This window comes from Lactuca virosa, chromosome 8, assembly GCF_052849685.1.
Source record: "Lactuca virosa cultivar CGN04683 chromosome 8, Lactuca_virosa_CGN04683_v6, whole genome shotgun sequence".
Classification (NCBI taxonomy): domain Eukaryota; kingdom Viridiplantae; phylum Streptophyta; class Magnoliopsida; order Asterales; family Asteraceae; genus Lactuca; species Lactuca virosa.
Genome location: NC_136433.1, coordinates 156502774 through 156508592, shown reverse-complemented (window position 1 = coordinate 156508592; position 5819 = coordinate 156502774). Strand labels below are relative to the sequence as shown.

The following is a 5819-nucleotide window of genomic DNA, read 5'->3' as shown; positions in this document are numbered from 1 at the left end:
CGCACTCATAGCGTTGGGTCAGGACATCTAGTCAGTATGGTTATAATAACTCATTAAAAGATATTAACAATACGTTAGTGTATAATTATTTAAACTTATGTAGTATTTCAAAGTACTAGTTTACAAGATACAATTTACAGTATTACATTACCGTTTACAATAACAGTTGATGGATTCAGACATACTCTCAAATACACGTTTACAAAAGGATTACAAATACAGAACATTGGTTTACAAATAGAACAATTTTATGCAATTAAAACTACTTTTCACATACAACAGAAAATATAAGATTTTCTGGAAACAGTATACATATTAAAGAAACAGAAGACATTCTTTCAAAACATAAATAGTTATGCACTCACTCAACTTTATGTTGATACTTTCTTTTCAAATTACTTGTATTCTCAGGGAACCAGTAGACAGGTACACCCCGAGCTTTTGAGAAGATGGAACTATTTATGTATTGTCTTCTTCTTTTTGTACAACTAATTAGTTTCAGTATACAATGTTGAAACACATGTAAATATTTTACTTTTTAAATACATTGGTTGTTTGTACTCTGATTACTATAATGCATGTGTTGTGATAATACAAATGAAGTCATCCACCCCCGGACGTTTCCGCCGTCTGGTTTGGGGGTGTGACAGGTGGGTGTGGGTAGGTAGGGGTGTGGTGGGTTGGGGGTGTTAAGGTGGGGGTAGATAGAGGTGGGAGTGAGTGTGTGTTTATATTTTAGAAAAATTTTGGAATTAGAAAAATATGGAAAACAATAATTATTGGTGGTGGTGTTGGGTGTGTGTGTGTGGGGGGTGGTGGGTGGGTGTGGGTGTAGTGTGGGTGTGGGTGTGAGTTTGTGGGTGTATGTGTGTGTGTATGTTTGTGGGGGTGTGGGTGTGAGTTTGTGGGTGTATGTGTGTGTGTATGTTTGTGGGGGTGTGGGTGGGTGTGTGTGTGTGGGGGGGGGGTGGTGTGTGTGTTTGTGAGGGTGTGTGTGTGTGTGTGTGTTTGTGTGTGTGTGTGTGTTTGTGGGTGGGTGTGTGTGTGTGTTTGTAGGGATGGGCTTGGGAGTGAGTGTAGGTAGGTAGGGGTGTGGTGGGTTAAGGGTATTAAGGTGAGGGTAGGTAGAGGTGGATGGGGTGGAGTGAGTATTTATATTTTAGACAAAATTTGGAATTAGAAAAATATGGAAAACAATGATTATCGGTTTTCCAAAAATTTCCAACTTCTTTGTAATTTTAGAAAACGGAAAATTTTCATTTTTCGAGAAAAATTTAGAAAAATAGACGAACTAAACGCGTTTTCAAAATTCTCATTTTTCTTGGAAAATTTTTCCGGAAAACGGCCTATTTTTCCGCAACTAAACGCACCATTAGGGTGTGTTTGGTTGTGGAAAATTGTTTTCATTTTCTAAGAAAATGTTTTCAGAAAATAGAGTTGAGTTTCCATTTTCAAATTTCAATGAAAATTTTAGAAAACGCGTTTGGTTGAAACCGGGGGAGTTTTCATTTTTCATCTTATAAATTTGGAAAACTTTAGAAAACTGTAAAAATCACTTTTCTAATTTATATAGAATTTGAAAAACTGAAAATTTTCATTTTCTTGGAAAATTTTGGAAAACTGAACGAACCAAACGTGTTTCTCAAATTTTCCGTTTTTCTTGTAAAATTTTCCTAGAAAACTGGAAAATTTTCCAAAACCAAACGCACCCTTAAGGTTCGTTTGGTTGTGGAAAATTATTTTCATTTTCTAAGAAAATGGAGTTGAGTTTTCATTTTCAATTTTAAATAAAAATTTTAGAAAACGCGTTTGGTTGAAAACGGAGGAGTTTTTATTTTTCATTTTAGAAATTTTGAAAACTGTAAAAATCACTTTTCTTATTTACATACAATTTGGAAAACTGAAAATTTTCATTTTTTTGGAAAATTTTGGAGAACTAATTAACCAAACGCGTTTTCAAAATTTCTATTTTTCTTGGAAAATTTTCCTAGAAAACTGAAAATTTTTCCACAACCAAACGCACCCCTAGTATCTTGATATTATTTTTTTCAATGTCTTTTTCCTTTTCTATTTGGGTATACGTGCTAATGATTTTAACATTCTTACATGAAATAGACAATTAGACAAACCATTCTTTCATTTCATATTTAATGATAAAGGATATTTCATTTTCAATGTTTGATAATCAATTTGTTAATCAAGCTTATCGACATAACTACGTTGATTGACTAATTGCAAGTTTGTGACAAATTTTTTATTGCAATTATAAAGTTTGGTTTTCTTTTTTGAAACCAAGATGAAATAAGTTTTTCATCTAATGATGGTGAACCAATACAAGAACCAAATAAGCATAAACCTGCAATTTTAATGATTCATGGTATTTTGCATTCAGTCAAAGAAAAAACATTAACATAAGCCTGCCTTAGATATCGATTTATTTCCCATGTGGAGGTATATATTTTTGTTGATTTTGGTTTGCATTTCAATCTAGCTTATATAGACAAAAACAACAATGTACTCTCCAAAAAATCAGATTCAAAAATGCCAACACACTTGTAATTTAATCTAGAATCTTCCATCAATATTAAACAATATCCTTCCAAAGCAAAACCAACATACCCTTCTGTAATTCCCTGATTACCCAATGTCCGGAAATCAATGAATAATAAAATCACAGCAAAAACACACAAAGAAGAATCACAACCCTTTTAAAAAAACATGAACATATAAAGAACAGAAACAGACTCTATTCTTATTACAACTCTTCCCCAGTTGTTCACGGTTCTAATAATCAACTACAGAAAACAAAAATCATATATTTCATTCAGAAAACCATAATGACTCAAACTCAAACTAGTCAATGATAATCCCTTCAAGAAAAGAAAATAAAGAAAGTGTAATAGGAAAACCCTTAGGCTCAGATCTGTAATTAGGGAATGTTGACAAAGAAGATGAGGGACTCTGCCATGGCTGCAAACAAACACAGTTGCAAAGTCACTTCTCACTTTGCCATCAAGAAGTTGCCCTGCCAAGATACACAGAACCAATCTTCAATGTCTCTTCATATTTGCTTAGAATACACCCATCATCATCATCATCATCATCGCCTTTTCCATAAAAATATTACTAATATTGCTTTAATTGGATAGATTTTCCATAGACTTAACCATCATCATCATCATCATCATCATTACCACCACCACCACCAGTCCACCACCACCACTGCTTTAATTGGATAGATTTCCCAAAAGCACAGTGTTGCAATAGAAATAATTAAAAGTAGAATGTGATGATAAACAAATCAATGAAGTACATTGCTATTACTTGCAGTTGCCTTTTACTAATGATCAACATTAGATTTTGTAGATGAAAGCTCAGATCTGTTGTTATCAAGGGAAATTGAGTAATCTAAACCCACCATGGCTGCAATCACAGTTGCATATAACATTTAAAGAAGATATGCCCTCTGGATTGCCCAGCCAAAATATTCTCATTTTGCTCAGATGATTTTTTTTTTATCGTCATAGCCTACAAGGATCGAAAAATTATGCTTACTCTTTTGATCGTCTTGATTGCTTTGAGAGGATGAAACCACAGGGATGAGCATGTAACAAAACTAAGCAAAGTTGAGCCAAAGTTGTAATTTTGGTTAAACCATAGGGACCATTTCTGTAATTTACTCTTAGATATATAGGATATGTATGGCAAACTAGCATATAGGTGCAAGTGCAACCTGATAGCCTAGTAGCTTCCATAGGAGATAGTTGGAGCTTTTATTCACAAAAGAAGATGTAAGCTTTTAAAAGATGTAATATAACATAATAGCTTTTGCCAATAAGCCTTTTTTGCCAAACACCAACTTTGTTTAAAATAAAATTTTACAGAAAAAAAATTCTTAGAAGGAAAGAAAAAACTTCTTAAAGTTCGCAGAAACTTGTTGCCTAACATTCTAATAATCAAATGAAAACATATTGTGGTTGTGGTAATAAAACTATGAAACAAAACTAAATAAAAAAATTAAACCAAAATATCGATCTACTTTTCTATTTGACAAAATGCCTAGGGAAAACATATGTTTGATAATTGCTGAAAATTCTAGGATTGTAACAACAATTTGTTTATAACATTATATCTCAACAATGTAGGCTGCAACATGGTATTTCGTTCAATCACTATGGTTTTTAAGAGAAGAATTTATCTAATTTAAACTTTAATCAACAGTCACCCTAGTTCTGAGGATTATGTATTCTAAATATTAATGAAATTGGCGTCTAGTTCATCGGAAAAAGGAGTATTTGCTAAAATATGGATTAAAAAAAAAGCTTAAAAGTACCTAGACCGGAAAACAGGATGCGAGGTAGAACGGAGGCTCAGATCTGTTGTAATCGTATTTGTTTTGCCCAAATCCGTCATGGCTGCAATCGCAGTTGCAATGCATGTCGATTTCCGAATAGAAATCTCGACTGAACAACATGTGCCATCCGGATTGCCCAGCCAAGATACAGATCAGGTCTCCAAATTTCGATTTTGCTCAATCTACATTTCATCGTCACCGCCTCGTCCATCGGAAGAATAATTTAGCAGCAACAGCAACAACAACAGCAATAACTCAAAAAGTGCTTAATGAAATGAATAAGCAATCCCAAACACCCCCTTTATCATTCGTAGACATTTGAGAATATTTGTGATGTATATGTTTATGTGTGTGTATGTATATATGTTTTGAGAGATAGAGATAGAGAAAGAGAGAGTGGTAGAATCGGCGTCGAAATCATCGGCTCATACTTGATCGGAGGATTAAGCGGCAAAAAAAAGTTTTTCTCGGAAAACCCTAACCTCGACTGAGCCTCATTCTCAAGAGCAAAACACAACAGTACGCCTCATCTGAAAATTTTCATGTAGGCTTTGACAATTATAAATGTTCAGCATGTTTTTCATAAATCTGAGACAAAATTGCAAAAATGTTCCTTTTGGTATGTATTTTTTTTGGGGGTTTTGCCACACGTTTTTGGATTTGTGTTTATTTTGGGCTAGTTTCATTGTAAAACTGGTCCCCAATAAACTTGAAAAGACAACTTTGCATTTTTAATTTGTTTATTCCGTTTACTTAATTATTTTTTTCTTTTATTTAAATATAAATGTTAAATCAAATCAAGAATGAGACCCACATGCTCTCTCTCTTTCTCTCTCTCTCTCTCTCTTCATTCCTTCCCGCTTTTCTTCACCACCGGCCAAGGAAGAGGTTGTCGGCCACCGGAGCTACCTTCTCCTTCCTCCTCCGGCCGAGCAACACCACCCAAACACCCCTAAAGATCGTCATTCTCTCCCAACCCCTTGTCTGCAGTGTTTTCTGTCGAATCAGGAAAGAAGAAAAAACAAGGAACTACCATAGCATCCCCTCTCCCAACCATTGTCGGTGATAACAGCCACCAACAGTCGCCTCTCTTTCTTATTCACTCTTTTCTGCCGTCCATAATAGATCCAAAAACACCACCCTGATTGGCGACTGCTTCCCCCCCCCCCCCCCCCCGGCCACTCTTTTCATGTAGGCTTGACAATTTTATACGGACTTCCTCTTTTTTTTTTTTTTTGAAATCATAAATGGTCTGTATGTTTTCCATAAATCTGAGACAAAATTGCAAAAATGGTCCTTTTGGTATGTATTTTTTTGGGGTTTTGGTCCAAACCACGGGTTTTTGGATTCGTGGTCCTTTTGGGCTAGTTTCATTGTAAAACTGGTCCCCGATAAACTTGAAAAGACAACTTTGCCTTTTTAATTTGTTTTTTCCATTTACTTAATTATTTTTTTTTCTTTTATT

General features: G+C 34.5%; 1 long non-coding RNA gene across 1 annotated transcript; it reads right to left on the bottom strand.

Annotated features, from left to right (window-relative positions):
• Positions 1–2706: 2706 nt before the first annotated feature.
• Positions 2707–4928, bottom strand: LOC145133097 (uncharacterized). The gene is made up of 2 exons (XR_013718395.1): positions 4334–4928; positions 2707–3528 (listed from the first exon to the last, which is right to left on the bottom strand). It is a non-coding gene; the product is annotated as an uncharacterized LOC145133097 (long non-coding RNA).
• Positions 4929–5819: the final 891 nt, after the last annotated feature.